Source organism: Xenopus laevis, chromosome 3L (genome assembly GCF_017654675.1).
Source record: "Xenopus laevis strain J_2021 chromosome 3L, Xenopus_laevis_v10.1, whole genome shotgun sequence".
Lineage (NCBI taxonomy): Eukaryota > Metazoa > Chordata > Amphibia > Anura > Pipidae > Xenopus > Xenopus laevis.
The window spans coordinates 72,208,639-72,229,673 of record NC_054375.1 but is presented as its reverse complement, the minus strand read 5'-3'; the positions used below and the strand labels follow the sequence as shown (position 1 = coordinate 72,229,673).

General features: G+C 39.4%; 1 long non-coding RNA gene and 1 pseudogene across 1 annotated transcript; one reads left to right on the top strand and one right to left on the bottom strand.

Moving 5' to 3' along the window:
* Window positions 1–303: 303 nt before the first annotated feature.
* On the top strand, window positions 304–3,689 carry LOC108711126 (annotated as a pseudogene).
* Window positions 2,417–19,073, bottom strand: LOC121401502. The gene is made up of 3 exons (XR_005966285.1): window positions 18,155–19,073; window positions 17,020–17,188; window positions 2,417–2,998 (listed from the first exon to the last, which is right to left on the bottom strand). It is a non-coding gene; the product is annotated as an uncharacterized LOC121401502 (long non-coding RNA).
* Between the last annotated feature and the right edge of the window lie 1,962 nt (window positions 19,074–21,035).

Below are 21,035 nucleotides of genomic sequence, written 5' to 3'. Positions count from 1 at the left end.
ATAACTAGTTATACAAATGTAAAGGGCGGCGTCCCCTTTCATTACCGAATTCGCTCATACATTTCTGTATTTTTAGGGCAGTAGTAGTATGTCGATAACTAACTCTGTGATGTGATTATTATGGCAATTCCGCTGCCCTTGCCTATTTTTTAACCTACTCAGGTGGCAGGAATAGGGTTTTGATAAGACCTGAGTTGCCCGGATGCGGAAGTATCGAGGTGTAAATTCTGTTTTCGTGGTTACAATGCTGCGTCGTTTTAGGTTTTGCGCAAGGTCCGGGCTTCCAGTAGTGTAGAATTGAGGATGACTCGCTACTGTGCAGCCACGTGTTGCAAGAACCGGGGAGGCCAGGCGACTGGCACCCAGCGCAAAGTCTCCTTTTAACCGTGAGTTCCTTTAAAGCAACAGTAACACCAAAAAATGAAAGTGCTTTAAAGTGATGAAAATATCATGTACTGTTGCCCTGCACTCGTAAAACTGATCTGTTTGCTTCAGAAACACTACTATAGTTCATATAAACAAGCTTCTGTGGAGCAATGGCAGAAATTGAAAAAAGGTTATATGGCGCAGGTTAACAAATGGATAACAGATAACCCCATTAGACAGACAGAGCTTATCTGCTGTGTAACTTGAGCCTTTTCTCCTTTGAATGGCTGCCCCCATTGCTACACAGCGGCTTATTTATATAAACAATAGTAGTGTTTCTGAAGCAAACACAGCAGTTTTACCAGTGCAGGGCAACACTACATTATATTTTTATCACTTTATAACACTTTTATTTTTTGACGTTACTGTTCTTTTAACATTTGCTCTTAAGAGACTTGCGCTAATGTAACTGTTGAGGGAGATTTATGTGCACCAAAGTAGTATTGAGCCTTAACACAGGGAGTAATATATTTTTTTGTAAAATATAAGGCTGTTTGAAGTCGTTGTGGAGAGTAGAAACCCATAATAATAATAAATTGAATTTCTGTATTAGGTTCATGGCTCTCTCAGGTGACTTCCAGTATATGCGTTTTGAGTGAGCCATATGACCGAAAGGATATCGTCAGCACCAGGTAGAGTCCTGCAGCGGTGCGGGTTACCCGCAAAAACCTGCGGTACACTGCGGGTTGTGTGTAGAAGTACGAGGTGTGGGTATAGCCGCGGGTCGGCGGTTCTGCAGGGTCGCAGGTTGGGCTGCAGGTCTTCTCAATATCGACATTTACTCCTTTTTTCTGGTCACGTCTACTTCCGATGACGCCACGTCCGGTTTACAATCACAGCACTTCCTGATTCTTGATGGTCAGCGGGTCCAGGTTGCGGATAAGGTACTTACGGGTCCAAGGGGTTAAGAATGAGGGTCCGGGTTGCGGATTGCAGGTTGCGGGTACGGGTCAGGTTCGGGTCCCAAAAAATGGACCCACACAGGACTCAGGTACCAACTCCCAAGATGGCAATACATGTCATTTATCACCCAAGATGCCGCCAAAATTCTTACTTACTCTCTCACCATATGACAACTAGATTACTGTAACTCTCTATTAATTGGCCTTCCCTGACAGAGACTGTCACCTCTCCAGTCCATAATGAACACTGCCGCCAGGCTTATTCACCTCAGCAACCACTCCTCCTCTGCCATTCTACTTTGCCAATCCCTGCACTGGCTTCCACTACCATTTAGAATAAAACTCAACAAATGACCCTGACATTCAAAGCACTTCATAACTCTGCCCCCCCCTACATCTCTGAACTTATCTCTAGATACACACAACCGCTTCTCTACTGACCTGCTCCTCAACTCTTCTCTCATTACCTTCTCTCCTGCTCCTCAACTCTTCTCTCATTACCTCCTCACATACAAGACTGTGAGGGCTCACTCCTCCTCTGGAATTCTCTCCCACAGTCTGTCCAACTTTCTCCCAAACTTTCTGCTTTAAAAAGATCTCTTAAAACACAATTATTTAGACAAGCCTACCCTCATTCTCTTTAGCTACCAAATGCAATATCATTTGCAACACCTCTCACCTCTCTTATTTCTGATCTTGCCCGGTCCCACACTTTGTGTCTCAATCCCTTCACTTTTATATTGTAAGCTCTTTTGCACAGGGCCTTCTTCACCTTTTGTATCAGTTACTGGTCACTATGTATGTAATTTTGAAGGTTCTATACATGCATTTCTGTATGCTCTTGTATAAACACATTTATTTTACAGCACTGCGAAATATTTTGGTGCTCTAAAAATACATGTTAATGATAACATAATAATAATAATGGTAGCTTAATTTGTCATTCTGTACAGGTTTCCTTTGCATGACAGGGGAAGGCTTCAGGAATGGCTGTGTAATATGAAACAGTACTAATGGTATCCCACCAAGCATCAGTTCTTGTGCAGTGATCATTTTACCGCTGATTCCTTCAGTGTTAGATGGGGTATTTGGTATCTAAAACCTAATGCTATACTTTATTCTCTTTCACAAAAAATTCCAGGTATGTAATGCTATTTATCACTATAATACATATTAAAAGGCATGGAAACATTTTTTTGTGATTGTGACTGAAGCTTGCTTGTAAACTAATAAAGAGTGAAGCAAGAATGAGAGAAAAAATTATTAAAGAAAAGTTAGTTTGTCCGTTGATGCCAATAAAAGTCCAAGGACTGGTTTTAGCCGGCCAGAGGTGGAAGTGACGTCACGAAAAGCTGCGGGGAAAGCCACGAGGAGAGGGAGAGAGAAAAGGAAGTTTGCCAGCTAAAACCCATTTTATGATTAAACAATATATAAATACATTTTGTGAAAGTGAAGTAATAATAAAACAATATCACTTTAACTATATCTGTTGATGTTTCTTATTTTCCAAGGATACATCTGAGTTGGAACTTACCCTAAAGGAAGGGACGCATGTGAAGAATGATATAGATACTTTGACTTCACAAGATTGTTGTCCAAATATAACAAACACATTGAGTCATGGTTTTGATACAGATGAATATGTTGACTTTGATTGCAAACAGGTACATCTGAAGAATAGAATGGATGGAATTACAGTTTCAGATAATAAGCCAAAATACTTGTACTTTCCAAAATCTAACTGTGAAACCCAGCCCCGCTTGATAACACCTACTAAATTCTGTCAGATCTGTCCGGAAAATGTGATTGTTAGCTCTGTAGCAGACTTAAACTGCCAGAATAATCAGGTGTGCTTTGAGCTTCAAACAGACCAAAATTATGTTGCAGAAAATGTTGCCACATTTCAGTTAGACCATTACAGCGATGTGCAAAAAGAGACTTTTCCCCTCGTTTGGTTAAGCAGTCTACTAAACAGATGGATGAAGAGAAAGATTCTGTTATTACTATAATTGTACAAGATGGGCTAGATGGAGGTGTCATTTCCGATAATCCTCCATTTACCAGTTCAGAAAAGCTTGGCTTTGAAAATGATACAGACAGCGCTAATTAAATCTTAGAAACCAAACACTCATATTGCAGGCAAATTAGTGACCGACATTATCTCTGGCAAAAGATTGCAGTCTAAAATAGCAGTCCTAGAAGCGCAAGAAAATGCAACACTGTCCCGTCTTCAATCCCTGGAGTCTGTCTTTACACAGCTAAAGCAAGAAAATCTGCTATCTGATGAAAAGCTTAAAATTCTTGAAAACTGTTGTAGCAGAGTTGACATTGCCATAATATAATAAATATTTATTTTCCTTGTGTACAGTTTTATGTTACTAACTTCTGCTCTGCATGTTTTCTTGCAGCCATAGTTTTAGCAATTTATATCAGATTCTTTTAGAAGTTTAGACTTATTTGGAAAAGAGATTATACATTTACTAATCTATTTAACATCATGCTTAGGAGTTCAGGGCTTGGTACCAGAGTAATTTTGCAAGATGCCGCTGCTGCACCTGATCTTTTCTATTGCTTAAAAGAAACAATAAAAATCTAAGTGAAATATGAAACTCCAAACCTTAGCCTCAATGTGCATTTTGAGGGGAGAAAGAGGCAGCACAGTGATCGGGAAATTAACCTTCAGAGCTGCACAGTGATCAGGAACTTACCCTCAGAGCTGTGCGTTGTTACACAACCTGTGACACTAGTGTACAAAATGTAGTCTACAGAGGTACATAAAATTCACATCACCACTGTAGTTTAGGATGGGTACGATGCACAGTACGATTTTTTCCATGAAATGAATTGAAATCCTGGCATTAGCAATCTAAAACTGCAAATATCTCACCACCTTCTAGAAAGAATGTATGTAAATTGCAAAAGTGCAAGACGGATGCACCACTCACATTTTTTTAAATATACAGCTTGCACAGATTAAATAAAAAAAAATTTTTAAATAGTTATTTTACACATATACTATACAGACTGAAGAGTTAATGTGAATTATTACAAACAATGGAAAATGTCTTTTTTTATGTTTTGTATGAAAATTGTAGCCTAATATTGCTTCTTGTAACATTCAGTCTGTTTTGAAAGTATTCTTTCATGTGCGCACTATGATTACCTGGGTCTGCATGGAAACCTTCCATGCTTTTCTTACTAGAGCTATAGCACTAGTGCAATGAGTATGCAAAAGTGTTTTTACTACTAGCACAGTATTGAACACTGTTCCATGATTATTTTCGAACTTAAAGGACAAGGAAAGTCTAAAATAGAATAAGGCTAGAAATGCTGTATTTTGTATACTAAATATAAACATGAACTTACTGCACCACAAGCCTAATCAAACAAATGATTTATGCTTTCAAAGTTGGCCACAGGGGGCTGTCATCTTGTAACTTTGTTAAACATCTTTGCCTGACCCTGCACATGCTCAGTGTGGTCTGGGCTGCTTAGGGATCGTCATAAACAAAGCTGCTTGAGTTCTGCATGGTTGGTAAGTAAGGCGGGGGCTCCCCCTACTGTTCATAAGTATGATTGTTTCCCTGCTCAGCAGTTAGGGACCGTCTGACAATTCTTATCTACAGCAGTAAATGAAGGGAGAATTTCACTGCATACAGTCAGGTTTCTTATAAAAACGGTACACATTTTTTAATTAAAGTATATTGGAGATAGGTTTCTTTTTCATTAAAGAAAGTTAAAATGGGATTTTATTTTTTTGCCTTTTCTTGTACTTTAACCCTTTAAGTGCCACAGAACGTAGAATCTACGTTCTGTGGCAAAGTAACTTGAAATGCCACAGAACGTAGATTCTACGTTCTGCAGCATTTGCAGGTTTGGGAACGGAGAAGCGGCTTCTAAAGCCGCTCTCTCCGTTCCGACTGTTCCCCAGCCCCTAGGCAACGAGCCTAGGCGGGGAACAAGTGGCCCCTGGGTCGCGATCGCCCAGGGGCCCCAAGGCAGCAGCAGGCACGTGCAGCATATGTGCCCTGCTGCTGCCTGCACTTTCAGAACGGAGGAGTGGCTTTACAAGCCGCTCGCTCCGTTCTTAGTGGCCCAGGTAGCTTCCCCGTCCCCTAGGCAACGAGCCTAGGTGGGGAAAGATGGGCCCCTGGGTCGCGATCGCCCAGGGGCCCCAAAGCAGCAGCAGACACGCGAAATGTGCGTGCTCTGCTGCTGCCTGCATTTACTGAACGGAGGAGCGGCTTGTAAAGCCGCTCTCTCCGTTTCCGACTTGTTCCCCAGCCCCTAGGCAACGAGCCTAGGCGGGGAACAAGTGGCCCCTGGGTCGCGATCGCCCAGGGGCCCCAAGGCAGCAGCAGGCACGTGCAGCATATGTGCCCTGCTGCTGCCTGCACTTTCAGAACGGAGGAGTGGCTTTACAAGCCGCTCGCTCCGTTCTTAGTGGCCCAGGTAGCTTCCCCGTCCCCTAGGCAACGAGCCTAGGTGGGGAAAGATGGGCCCCTGGGTCGCGATCGCCCAGGGGCCCCAAAGCAGCAGCAGACACGCGAAATGTGCGTGCTCTGCTGCTGCCTGCATTTACTGAACGGAGGAGCGGCTTGTAAAGCCGCTCGCTCCGTTCCAACTCGTCCCCCAGCCCCTAGGCAACGAGCGGAAGTGGGGAACGAGTGGCCCCTGGGGCGAGATCGCCCAGGGGCCCCAAGGCAGCAGCAGGCAAGGAAAATCGAGGTGCCCTGCTGCTGCCTGCGCTTCCTGAGCATCAAGCCCCGCCTACTCACCAGGGCCAAAAAAGAAGACGTCTCCAAATGTTCCAAGTCAGCCTCCTGGACTACCTACAGCCTGCCACCCCAGGTAAGTGCCCCCCCCCACACACAAACACACACTTATTGCACTAATACACTTACATTCACACTTACACACACATACATTCAATTTTGGGGGATCAGGGGGGGTCACACATATTCGCAGCACTTACACACGCTTGCATACGCATACAACACGAATACAACACGCATACAACACGCATACAACACGCATACAACACACATACAACACACAATTTGCATATTGTACGCACACATACATTATTTTGTGTTTTTTTTTTCTTTTATTGCATTGCCTGTTTTTTTTGGCTGTAAAAACTGTTTTATTGCCATTGCGAATAGCGTATTTGCTAATTGCACTGCGCAATACCTTTTGTATGTTATTTCGATGACTATATTGCAATTTCAGTGATATTGGTGATTTTTTAGACATTTTATTGCATGTTTAGCCATTTTATTTCATTTTCAGTTTTGTGTAGGTGTTGTTCGCTTATTTCTATCCGTAAAACCTATTTAGCCATGCTAAAATAATCAAACTTTGATTCTGACTGCTAATTACATTAGGCTAAAAAAAAATCCATAGATTTTTGTGTTTTTGTTGGATTTTACTGATTTTATACCATTTGGCTCTGTTCTTTGTTACTTTGTTTTGCCCATGGAAATTTTGTCTGCTATATATTCATTTGGGGGTCTCTGTGCGCGACATAGTTTGGTTTATCTTTGCATACCAGGCATCAACCTGTTCAGTAGACCCCTGGCGTTCATACTTAGGGTGCCTTTTGCTGGTACGTTACAAAATGTGGGGTATATAATGGGGTAAAATGCAAGCTTTGTGACTATTTTTAGAAATTTCATAAAAACTGTAATGTTTAGCATAGCTTTGCAGGTTGGAAGTTTGCAGTAGAAAGATGTAATTACCTGCTTTAGATTCGTCAGAATGTGTACTTTTGGAAAATGTATAGTTTTATAGGGTCTCCATACTGTTAGGGGGGTCTTATGGTGCATAATACAAATACCGGGTGCTTGTATTGTAGAAGTCAGAGTGTCATACGTGAAAATTCATATGTACTATTTTCATTTGGGGGTCTCTGTGCGCGACATAGTTTGGTTTATCTATGCATACCAGGCATCAACCTGTTCAGTAGACCCCTGGCGTTCATACTTAGGGTGCCTTTTGCTGGTACGTTACAAAATGTGGGGTATATAATGGGGTAAAATGCAAGCTTTGTGACTATTTTTAGAAATTTCAAAAAAAGCGTTATGTTTAGCATAGCTTTGCGGTTTGGTAGTTTGCAGTAGAAAGATGTAATTACCTGCTTTAGATTCGTCAGAATGTGTACTTTTGGAAAATGTATAGTTTTATAGGGTCTCCATACTGTTAGGGGGTCTTATGGTGCATAATACAAATACCGGGTGCTTGTATTGTAGAAGTCAGAGTGTCATACGTGAAAATTCATATGTACTATTTTCATTTGGGGGTCTCTGTGCGCGACATAGTTTGGTTTATCTATGCATACCAGGCATCAACCTGTTCAGTAGACCCCTGGCGTTCATACTTAGGGTGCCTTTTGCTGGTACGTTACAAAATGTGGGGTATATAATGGGGTAAAATGCAAGCTTTGTGACTATTTTTAGAAATTTCAAAAAAAGCGTTATGTTTAGCATAGCTTTGCGGTTTGGTAGTTTGCAGTAGAAAGATGTAATTACCTGCTTTAGATTCGTCAGAATGTGTACTTTTGGAAAATGTATGGTTTTCTAGGGTCTACATACTGGTAGGGGGTCTCATGGCACATAATACACATACCGGGTGCTTATATTGAGTGTCATACATGAAAATTCATATGCCCTATTTGGATCTGGGGGTCTCTGTATGCAACATAGTTTGGTAAATCTATGCATATTGGGCATCAAACTGTTTAGTAGACCCCGCCACATTCATATTTAGGATGCTTTATGCTGGTAATGATACATGCACGGTACGATGCTCGAAAGTTGAAGCTTTGAGGCAATTTTCAGGTATTTCACCAAAACCACCAATTTTGGGAAAGCCTTGCGACTCAGTCGTTTGGAGCAGAAAGGCATGGGTACCCAGTTTAGATTCGGTAGAATGTGTACTTTCCAAAAATATATGGCTTTGGGGGTAAACCTATATTTCTGTGTTTTGACTCCACAAAAAATGCAGTCAATTTGTTGATTTTTCAGTAGCTGAATATGCGCTGACTTCATTTTGGGGCCTCTAAATGCCTGATACTTTGGTAAACCTATGCACCATGGGCACCAAACTGTTCAGTGGACCCCTGGCAATAATATTTAGGGTGTGTTTTCTTGGTAAGTAATGATTCATGGGTGATATGGTGCTGGAAAGTTGAAGATTTGAGGCAATTTTCAGATATTTCACCAAAACCGACAAATTTGGAAAAGCCTTGCGACTTAGTAGTTTGGAGCAGAAAGGCATGGGTACCCATTTTAGATTCGGTAGAATGTGTACTTTCCAAAAATATATGGTTTTGGGGGGTAAACATATATTTCTGTGTTTTTACCCCACAAAAAATGCAGTCCATGTGTTTATTTTTCATTAGCAGAAGTTACCCACAGGACTATTTGTATGCGCTAACTTCATTTTGGGGCCTCTAAATGCCAGATACTTTGCTGCACCTATGCACCATGGGCACCTAACTGTTCAGTGGACCCCTGGCAATCATATTTAGGGTGCTTTTTCTTGGTACATAATGATTCATGGGCGATATAATGCTGGAAAGTTGAAGCTTTGAGGCAATTTTCAGATATTTCACCAAAACCGCCAATTTTGGGAAATCCTTGCGACTCGGTTGTTTGGAGCAGAAAGGCATGGGTACCCATTTTAGATTCGGTAGAATGTGTACTTTCAAAAAATATATGGTTTTGGGGGGTAAACCTATATTTCTGTGTTTTTACCCCACAAAAAATGCAGTCAATGTGTTGATTTTTCATTAGCTGAAGTTACCCACAGGACTATTGGTATGCGCTAACTTCATTTTGGGGCCTCTAAATGCCTGATACTTTGGTAAACCTATGCACCATGGGCACCAAATTGTTCAGTGGACCCCTGGCAATAATATTTAGGGTGCGTTTTCTTGGTAAGTAATGATTCATGGGTGATATGGTGCTGGAAAGTTGAAGCTTTGAGGCAATTTTCAGATATTTCACCAAAACCGACAAATTTGGAAAAGCCTTGCGACTCAGTAGTTTGGAGCAGAAAGGCATGGGTACCCATTTTAGATTCGGTAGAATGTGTACTTTCCAAAAATATATGGTTTTGGGGGGTAAACCTATATTTCTGTGTTTTTACCCCACAAAAAATGCAGTCAATGTGTTGATTTTTCATTAGCTGAAGTTACCCACAGGACTATTTGTATGCGCTAACTTCATTTTGGGGCCTCTAAATGCCTGATACTTTGGTAAACCTATGCACCATGGGCACCAAATTGTTCAGTGGACCCCTGGCAATAATATTTAGGGTGCGTTTTCTTGGTAAGTAATGATTCATGGGCGATAGGGTGCTGGAAAGTTGAAGCTTTGAGGCGATTTTCAGATATTTCACCAAAACCGTCAATTTTGGGAAAGCCTTGCGACTCGGTCGTTTGGAGCAGAAAGGCATGGGTACCCATTTTAGATTCGGTAGAATGTGTACTTTCCAAAAATATATGGTTTTGGGGGGTAAACCTATATTTCTGTGTTTTTACCCCACAAAAAATGCAGTCAATGTGTTGATTTTTCATTAGCTGAAGTTACCCACAGGACTATTGGTATGCGCTAACTTCATTTTGGGGCCTCTAAATGCCTGATACTTTGTTAAACCTATGCACCATGGGCACCAAATTGTTCAGTGGACCCCTGGCAATAATATTTAGGGTGCGTTTTCTTGGTAAGTAATGATTCATGGGTGATATGGTGCTGGAAAGTTGAAGCTTTGAGGCAATTTTCAGATATTTCACCAAAACCGACAAATTTGGAAAAGCCTTGCGATTCGGTCGTTTGGAGCAGAAAGGCATGGGTACCCATTTTAGATTCAGTAGAATGTGTACTTTCCAAAAATATATGGTTTTGGGGGTAAACCTATATTTCTGTGTTTTTACCCCACAAAAATTGCAGTCAATGTGTGGATTTTTCATTAGCTGAAGTTACCCACAGGACTATTTGTATGCGCTAACTTCATTTTGGGGCCTCTAAATGCCTGATACTTTGGTAAACCTATGCACCATGGGCACCAAATTGTTCAGTGGACCCCTGGCAATAATATTTAGGGTGCGTTTTCTTGGTAAGTAATGATTCATGGGCGATAGGGTGCTGGAAAGTTGAAGCTTTGAGGCGATTTTCAGATATTTCACCAAAACCGTCAATTTTGGGAAAGCCTTGCGACTCGGTCGTTTGGAGCAGAAAGGCATGGGTACCCATTTTAGATTCGGTAGAATGTGTACTTTCCAAAAATATATGGTTTTTGGGGGTAAACATATATTTTTGTGTTTTTACCCCACAAAAAATGCAGTCAATGTGTTGATTTTTCAGTAGCTGAAGTAAAGTCCTGGACAATTTGTATGTGCTAACTTCATATTGGGGTCTGTAAATGCCAGATAAATTGGTAAAGCTATGCACAATGGGCATCGAACTGTTCAGTGGACCCCTGACAATCATATTCAGGGTGCTTTTTCTTGGTACCTATTACAGTGTGGGATATGCGGAGCAGCAAAATAAAACCTTTGAAGTGATTTTTCAGAATTTTGATACATTTTTATAAAAACCACTACGCTCAGACAAGCTTTGATGTTTGGTAGTTAGGAGTAGAGAGACATAGTTACCCATTTTGGAATCAGCAGAATGTGTACTTTTCAAAAATATATGGGTTTCTGGGGTAAACCTAATGTTTCAGGATTTTGTGGCCTTGGAATCTGAAGTATGACATTTTCTGCCTTCTGCTTTCAAAATTCGGTAATATACTGCCGACAGTTTTTGCTGTACAGAAGTCCTAAATCTGCCTATAACTATACATATCTGGTATTGGCACGTTCGAGAGATATGAGGCTTTCCAAATCAGTTGGATTTTCATTCGTAAAATGAAATATTTTTCTGGTATAAATTCATATATTGTGAAAAATAGAAATTTTTCATTTTTTTTTGTATTTAGCGCTAAAAATCTTTTTGCAGAGGTGGAAATAGATGAAAACTCAGGCACATTTAAAAAGCTCAGTTTCTCCCGAAAAAAACAATGTATAGTTTTCCTAGGTAAACTATAGGTTTCCCCTCAGAAAATGCCCCTAAAGTGAGAGAGCACAAATGTTTAAAAAATGGCTGGCATTTCGCGTAACCAAAATGTGAAATTCTGCTGGCACTTAAAGGGTTAAAGCTTTTAAGTCTTTCAACAAATATTCATCCCATAACAACTGATTTTTTTACACTGAGAGTGTAAAATAAAGTAAAGGAAAAAACATCCGGTAAGTCAGGCAGCTTCCACATTGTCCAAACTTGTAGAAACTGGGCAGATTCATTTTGGGCAGTTACTAACATACTTTCGTGTGTGTTGATATTCTTAAATCTTTTAAGTTTGAATAACTTTAATTGCATCATAAGATGACACAAATACGCAATGCAAAAATAGGGCCTCGACACGAGACATCGTCTTACATATTCTAACCAAAATGTAGTGGACCTGCACCGGTCAATGTATTTACACAGGCTGAATTGGTGTGCTGGCAATGTTTTTTTCTCTTTGGTGTGTAAATATTAATTATAATTTCTAGCAGCTGGCCAACTCCTGAATGTAGGTTATTGCTGGAATAGCAGTGCTTCTAGCAGCTGGTCAATAGTACAGTATGGTTTAGTTCCAAAATTATAAAATGAACTGTAGCTCACTGGCAAAATTACTTAATTGTAGTCCTTGATAAAGGGCCTTGCCCGAAACATGAAGTGTGATTTTGGATATCACTCCCTAATAAAAGAATTTTGCACTCTCAGACTACTGCCATGGATTTGTCCTGCAGTATGGATTAGACTTAATTTTTCTTTTCCTGTTTCATATTCCACAAGTGAATTATTTAGCTACTCTGAATGCAACTGGTCGTGATTAACCTCCAACTAATCCTTTGTGTGACAGAAAGTTGCGGGGATTAAAGATTATTCCTCCAATATCCCAGAGTTTGTGTTATTTATAACAATGCTCTATTTGTCAATCTTGTATTCCCAAAGCTTTTTGATGAATATACCTACATTTAGAAAGCATCCATGGATCAACTTTGTATTAAGGATATTAATATCCTGTAGCCTTGTAGCGAAAGCATAACCTCCCCTCCTGAATCAATGGTTTTTTAATCAATGGACAAATTCTTGCTAATCCTTGCTGTAACTGACTGACATTACTTGCTTCTGTAAGTTTTTATCTACAAATACTCCAATCCATTTCCATCAAGGATTTGCCTAATTTAGTCCTAATTACTGGAATTAGTAGGTTGTGTAGTTTTTAATGTTACATAACCTTAGATTTAAAGGCAAGAAATCTCATGTATCACTTCTGTAGTTTGTGAAGAAATTCCTGCAAGGTTGATGCAACCCAAGTGGATTCGGCTTTTGAAAGTCTTTATTTTTCACAAGCAAACACAGATAAATGATTTCCCGATTCGGACGAATTTGAACTAATACGGACTATACACCTGAAAAACAACCTTCGTTTTTGGGTTTTTTATACGTTTCGGTTGTGTTTTTTTTTAAATTCGAATTTCAAAGTTTTTCAAATTCAACCCTTGATAAATCTGCCCCTCAGTATGCAGTTTCTTTCAGATATCTGTTACTTTGGCAAAAATGTCAAGATGATTTATGTCATTGGTTGAATGATTTCAGGGAACAAGAAATTAAAGTGTTCAGTCGTAAAAGTAGTTTAAGGGTCTGGCTACACGGGCAGATTCGGGGAGATTAGTCGCCAGGCGACAAAGGTTTTCTGTTTTATTTTTTTTACAGTTTTGGGGTCTTATGGCATAACGCACAGTCGGGCTCTGTTTGCAGCAGCTGAGTTGGCTAGCGTGAAAATTCATATGCATGTTTTTCATTTGGGGTCTGTACATACCACATACTTTTGTAAATCTATGCATATTGGGCATCAAACTATTCTGTAGACCTCTGACGTCCATATTTAGGGTGATTTTTCTTTGTATGTAAAACGTGTGACATAAATTCGGCAAACTGCAACATTTTTAGAGGATTTTCATAAATGCCGAAATGCGGTAGTGCCGAACAGCCGAAGTCCCGAAGCGGCGAAAAGACCCAAAGTCACGTAAACATCTGAAATTGAAGTCCTGAAGAGGCGAAAAGACCCAAAGTCACGAAAGGAGGCAACGTTGATGTCCTGGAGCCATGAGTTCAATTCCTCAGCAATTGCCGCCAATGTTTTTTTAAAAAAATATTCTTTGGGGCCCCAATTTTTTTTTAACTCGTAAGGGGGGCCCTGGCGTCAATGTTGTTTTTTTTTTACTTATAGGGGGCCCTGGTCACCAATTCTTTTTTTTATCTTATAAGGGGACCCTGACCATAAATAGCTTATAACTTGTGTGTGTGGGGGGGGTTACCTTTTTTAGCACTGATGTCTGTGTGGTCTTTTAACTGTTGTGTGGAATGGGCGGGATCTGGGGGGGGCTTGGGGGCAGTGGTGGGCAAAAATTTTGTTGTACAGGGCCCCGTAATTTCTAATGGCGGCCCTGCCCCTATATTCCATGTGCTTAGTAAAACCTATACATATTAGGCATAAAACTGTTCAGTGGACCCCAGGCTTTCATATTTGGGGTGATTTGTCATGATACAAAAAAATGTGTGGAAATACGATGCTGCAGGGTGAAAATTTTGAGGTGAATGTCACCAAAATCGCCAATTGTAGGAAAAGTTTGCTGCTTTGTGCTTTGGAGTAGAAGGACATGCATACTTTCCGAAAATATGTGGTTTTCTGGGGTGAGTGTACTTTTTTCTACTTTTGTCTCCCCCAAAACTGTGTAAATGATAGCTCAAATGGGGTGTCTATATTTTGGGGCCCCTGTTTGCCAAATGCTTAGGCAAACCTATACATATTATACAACACACTGTTCAGTGGACTCCTGGCATTCATATATAGTGTGTTTTACATTGGTACCTAATGATGTGTGGGAGATATGATGCTGTAGACTGCAAGCTTTGAGGTAATTTTTCAGAAAAATCACTAATTTCTATAAAAAATTATAACTTTAGGAAAGAATTGCAACTTAGTACTTTGGCGTACATAGATATATTTACCCATTTTTGATTCACCAGAATCTGTTCTTTCTAATAATGGGTAGTTTTCTAGGGTAAGTTTTATAGGGAATGTTATAGGGAGTGTTTGGCCTTGAAATCAGAAGTATGGCATTTTGTGGAATGGTGCTTTGGAAATTTTATCTATACAAGTGAGAAATCTCCATAAAACTAAATATATTTGGTACTGGCGCGTTCAGGAAACATATACCTTTTCATTTTATTAGACACTTAGAAGCCTATATCTTTTTACAGAAGTGGAGTTACAATTCCACTAGCATATTTTGAAAGCTCAGATTGTCCTGAAAAAAACAATATATTGTTTTTCTGGGTAAAATAAAAGACCCCCCCCAGGTAAGGCCCTTAAAGTGAAAGAGTACAAAATGTCTAAAAACTGTTTGGCAGTAGATGTTTGCATGTAGGACAAATCAGCTGGCAGGGAAAGGGTTAAACTGAATGAAAAAGAATAAATGAAATAAATAAGAATTAGAATAATTAATTTCCTGCTTAAGAGGACCAATATTTAGTGAAACAGTGTTATATTTGTAGTTGTCTTGAATATGTCATGCTTCTATCATTGAAAGTTTTTCCATTTCACAGTGAATACAAAATAATTTTTGCAAATGTTAATTAATAGAATCATACCATGAAAGTGCGTTACAATTATTGGTGCACAGGTGAGTATGTCAAAAATGTAAGGTTGCATTTGTTAACTGAAATAACTACAATAATTGACTTTTTTTTTCTTACATTTTACTTAAACATATACCTATATAAGTTGTCTTTCACTGAAAATGGATCACATTGGTCCCAGCAGGTCAGTGTTGTGCTGGAAACATGAAATCATTGTCATTGTACTACACATTTAGCTCTCTCTCCATTCAAATTTAGATTTACTTTATTTCAGGCTAACACGCTTAAAAAAAAAATCAGTGCATTAAAGCAGAGTTGCTTCTTGTGACGGTGACAGTCTTCTGTAAGTGAACAGGAGAGTAGATATGGGATCTATTATCCAGAATGCTTAGGACTTGGGTTTTGGGATAAGGATGTTTTCCACAATTTGGGTCATCATACCTTAAGTCTGCTAAAGAACATTCAAACCCAATAGGATTGCTTTGCCCCAATTATGGGTTCATGCAGTTTAGTTATCAGCAAGTACAACATACTGTGTTATCATTACTACAGAGAAAATTAAAATCATCTTTAAAAAAAAATCTTTAAAAAAGTGATTTTGTTTTTGCTTACCATAGACATCTTCAGTTATCTACTATATCTCTGTCCCATTAATTCATTCCCACAGCAGCCTATTCCTACCTGGCCTTCCATAATTCCATACATTTATGTTCAAAATAACAATAACGAAATAAGAATTGTAGTAACTTAAATCTTCAGTTTTATGGATCTCACATGGACACTATTCACACAAGCAACAGCAAATACAGTATGTCCACTGTGGACATGAGCTCATTTATGTAGGCTGATTTTGATAGTGAACAGTAACTTGATGGCTATCTTTTAACTATTCTAATAGGAATGTCCTGTGGATACCTGAAATCAGAGCTTACACCTTGCGCAACTATAACTGTATGCGCAACACAAACAGGACTCCAAATCCCAAAAGACAATATAAGTAATAGAATGAGTGTGCGCCTCCTAAGAACAAAATCACCAAAGTTTATTAGATCTGTTCCGTTCCCCAAAACTTAGTCTCGTTAAGCACACATTGTGTCTCAGTACAGCGATCACTTTCTCACATCCACCACTCCTCCGCGATCCTCAAAAATACAAATAGAAACACTATGGGGCAAATTCACTAAGCACTGAAAATATGCTAGCACTTCGTCCGCAAGAAGAAGTTTCACCAGGGCGCAGCTAATTCACTAAAATCCGAAGTTGTGCTCAGGGAGGCAAAAGGTAAGGAAGTTGCGCTAGCGTTAATTCGTCAAGCAAAGTGAAGTTATGCTAGCGATGCCTAATTTGCATACAACGCCAAGTTAAAGTACAATGGACGTATATGTAGTAGCAAATACATTACACTACACAAGCCTGGGAAAGCTTCATAAAATAAAAAAAATTGTTATTTTGCCCTACACATGTGCTCACTGTATTGTTTATGTGCCATATGTTAGGAAATGTAGGGGGGAAGGAGGGTACCCCCCAAAAAAATGTTACAATCTTTTACAGCTTATCACCCTTAAAAAAGTAAAAGACGCCAGCGTTTTTTGGGACTTAGAAAAAATTTCAAGTAGATAAAGCGTTATCTACTCTATTGCATTTCGCCAGAGGCGAAGGTAAATCTGGCACAAGAGGTAACGTTCATTAAAATGCGCAAGTTAGTGAATTAGCGTAGTTACGTCCCTTCGCCATAGCACAACTTCGCCTGGCGTAAAGGTGAGAAGTAGCGCTAGAGTAGGTCCACTTTGCTAGCGAATTTACGCCAGCACCCGTTAGTAAATCGGCAAAGTAATGAAATTACGTCACGCTGGTGAATTTGCGCTAGCGTTAGCCGGTTCGCGCTTTAGTGAATTTGCCCCTATGTGTAGTACTGTGGTATTAATGATCAGATCCCTGCTAAAGATTGTACTTACAGGATCCTTCCGATCATATAAGCGAACAGGCTCCCAAACATCAGGCACTCGGGCTCATAATACAGTCTGCTGCTTCTTGTTCCACTTACTCATAATCTCACTTTCTCTTCCTTGTTACTGCATGCAAACTACGGATCCCCAGGAGGGTCAGTCCACAGAGCTCTGTGTGCTGGAAAACATTTTCGAGCCCCAAAACAGGGGCTCAGAAGATATGATTATAACAACAGATGAATATCCAGACTTACATTCATATTAAAACTTCCGGCCTAATGCGCTTCGTGAGAATTCTCACTTCCTGTGGATATACAATTACTCCTGTTGAGAGACTTCTATGTCATTGTCCTGAATTTACTTAAAGGGGTTGTTCACCTTTCAAACACTTTTTTTCAGTTCAGTTGTTTTCAGATTGTTCAGATTGTTCACTAGAAATAAAAAAAATTAAATTGCTTTCCATTTTTTTTTTTTCTCCATTTTTCCAAAATGTAAGTTTAAAATGTAATTTTCCTAACGGATGATTCTGACCTGTTACAGTTGCAAAATTTAGTTTAACACAGTTCTCAGCAGCATCTGTGAAAAATGAACACCTATTGTATCAATTCATCAGCTGTCTTTTATGAACTCGGGCATAAGAATTGGATCAACTCTTTGCTTTTGATCCTAAGCATGCAGGTCAGATTTAAAAGCAAGCAGTTATAACCCATATTGAATTTTTTTTTTTTTTTTGTACAGGTTATCTATTTACCCAATTTTTATTTTTACAGTGAACAATTCCTTTAAACCATTAATGTTCCTGTCTCTGGTGATTGAGTCTGATAGCTCAGTAATCCAAGTGCAGATTCTGAACTGATACAATTTGCTACTAATTTGCTACTAGTTGACATATTTCTTAGCAGCCAGGCCCGGACTGATAATGTATCAGTTCGGGCAAATGCCCGAGGGGCCGCTCTACCCTCCATTCTAGTGGGCTGCCCGCTGCCTAATTAGATGCGGTGCTCGCTGCACTTGTCAGCTAGTAATCACTCACACCAACGTACACGGCACGGTGGGACCAGCTAATTAACTTATCTTTCAGCCCCGCACCACGGACGGTAGGAGCTTTTACTTTCTTCCCCCCCCCTCCCGTTTGCAGTCCTACCAGTGCCTGTGAACGTTTAGGAACTCCCTGTCATTGCTGATCTATTCATGCTGCTGACTTCTGTTATCATGTGAAAGATAGACGCAAGCAGGCACGCAGCAGAAGTCTGACCCCGTGACCTAGGAGGAAGTGATCAGCGGTGACAGAAGAATTTGAAGCCCCCCACTGACTGAACATCCATGCTGCACTGAAGCTGAGTTATAAATTATTGTAAGAGCCGGCTGTAAACTTTATGTTTATGATGAGGGGGAGTTTATGATTTTGGAATTATATTTACAGAAAAGTAGAGGCTAACAAAGAGCAAACAGTAGTAACCCCACACTATCGGATTCTTTTATTCTAAAATGAATTTAAAATTATACAGTACCCTTGAGGTGCATCAATCAGTGTTTCGTGTTTAGTGTAATCGATTCAATACTAACTTAGCGACCAATTAATTTATCGATAAAAACCTTCAATTAATTTATGAATTCATTTAATCAATTTGTAGTTCATTAATTAAAGTGCCTGTGCATCAATATACAATCAATTAACTATGAATTCATTTTAGATCATCAAACAATTAAGGTGCCAGTGCTAATAAATATCAGTTTTAAAAATGATTTTTTTTAAAATAGCTTTTAACCATTTGCAAGCAAAATAATAGAAATAAAAGAGATTGAAAAGGAAAATAGGAGAGGCTGCCAAACAGAATGCAGTGTTTAGTTTACAGACAGAGCAGGGAAATCATAAACGTAATCAATGTGGGGCAGACAGGTGAGAAGGGACGAAAAAAAGGGAGGTGAGTGGGAGGCAAATCAAGAATAATGACAAATGCAGAGATTAAACGAAGAATGGTATTTGACCTAGTGAGTATTTATATGTTTTCTTTCATTAGTATTGCTGAACAGTAGCCTAACCTACCTAACTGCTAGTTGACCCAGAGGAAGGCAAAAACCTTCCTTATTGACTGTGAGGTGCTGACTTAGGAAACAATCATTTCAAGCTGGCAAACCACTGGTGCTGCCTTCTACTTGTCTTCTTACCTGCTGTATTGCTCTGTGGGCTTGGTAGGGTTGGGGTGGAGATTAAGATCTTAGCAGAACAAGCAACATGTAAAAGTGGGGAAATATAAAGCATTTGGGCAAGGGTACAAAAATACACTTATGTATTATAAGGGATCATGAACCCCCTACTGTAAATAAGGATATATATATATATATATATATATATATTCAACCAACGTAGAGCCGGCACTCTCGAATAAAGTGTTCATTTGCCTGGGTGCACAATCAATAAATTATCTCCATATTTTATATATACATATATAAAATATATGTGTGTATGTGTAAAACACCAGCATGCATTTACATGTGGGCTGCTTTAATTTTTTTGCCTGGGCTGCTTTTTACTCCCAGTCCGGCCCTGTTAGCAGCATCTGTGGAATATTAGCAACTACTTTATCAATTATCACAGCTGCCTTTACAGGGCCAAAGAAAAGAAATATATTGTATTAAAAAATGGTAAAAAAAAAACCATAGAAAGCATTGTGTAATAAAATCAGTGTAATATCTGAAAACAACCGAACTGAAAAACGTTTGGAAGGTGAACCCCTTTAAACTCAGTGTATTTATGCTAATCAAACAGTAGATGGTGCTCTAGTAATTCTAATGAAATTGGCTAAATTTTAGCTTGCAAAATAAATAGATTTTACTGCTGTGTCTCTAATTTTCTGTATAGAACCCTATTTTATAATAATTATTACTTCTTTTGCTGAATGTGTGATTCAAACATTGAATGATGTAGGGGATTTTATGGTACCCCATTTTAAAATAATTATTTATTTGTTTATCATGGCTGCATCTTCAATACCTTGCCAGAGCTGCAACCCTTTTCTGCAATTTCTGTCCACAGTCCATCAGATTTTCTGCCACTTCTTCAAGCTGTAAACAGCATGTATGAGAAATGTGTCACCTGTTCAAAGCTCTAACACTGATAAATTATTTCATAGGCACTGGGAATGAAGGGAAGCAGTGGGGTTTAATTCATGTAGATAAGACAAAGATAAGCTGTAGGTGACTTTATAGGACTAAGTGAAAGGGGAAGCTATGTGGGTTAATGCATGGGCTGAGAGAGGGAGCAAATGTGGGAATTATTTTGTGGAGCTATGAAGGTCAGTGGTAGAGTTAGCTAAGAGGGAGAAGCTGCTGTGGGGAGCACACATATGGCCGACGAGGCTTAGTGCATGTGGAGATTTATCCATTAGCTGAGAGAGGGACTACTCTCAGAGTTCTGTCTGTTTCACATATTTTATATTTCTAAACATTACTTTTTTGCCACTGTAACAAAATTCTGATTTTTTTATTTGAGTAAAGTAGATCAAATCTTGAAAAAGTCTCGGTACATCTGTACTAGGATCAACTTCTTTGTTATGTCTGGCTTTATGTATTAAGCTGTACTGTATAGCTGGTCAAATGGGATTGCATTCATTTTTTATTATTTTCTTAATTTTTTTCACATCTTTGTGAAAAGATGTGGCTGCCCTGCCTATTGTTATTAAAAGGAGAGTCAATTGCGCCTGGCGTGTGTTTCGCCCGGGAACCCCAGGCTATATCAAAGGCAGCGATCACGGAAATGGATATTGAGTTTTATAGCCGCTTACACCTGCTGACGTAATTATTGTCTGCCAATTGCGGACAAGGACGTCATGTTAGGAGGAGGTAGTGATTTGATCGGTCTCATCTCTGTGACAGGAAACATTGATGATCCAACAAAAAATGACGTTTCATATTATGCATAATTCATCTCCCAAGGAAATTATCAATTATATAGTGTTAACATAATATATGGTAAACTATACAATGTATCCTTTATGAAAATAGGATATGAAACATTGATACTC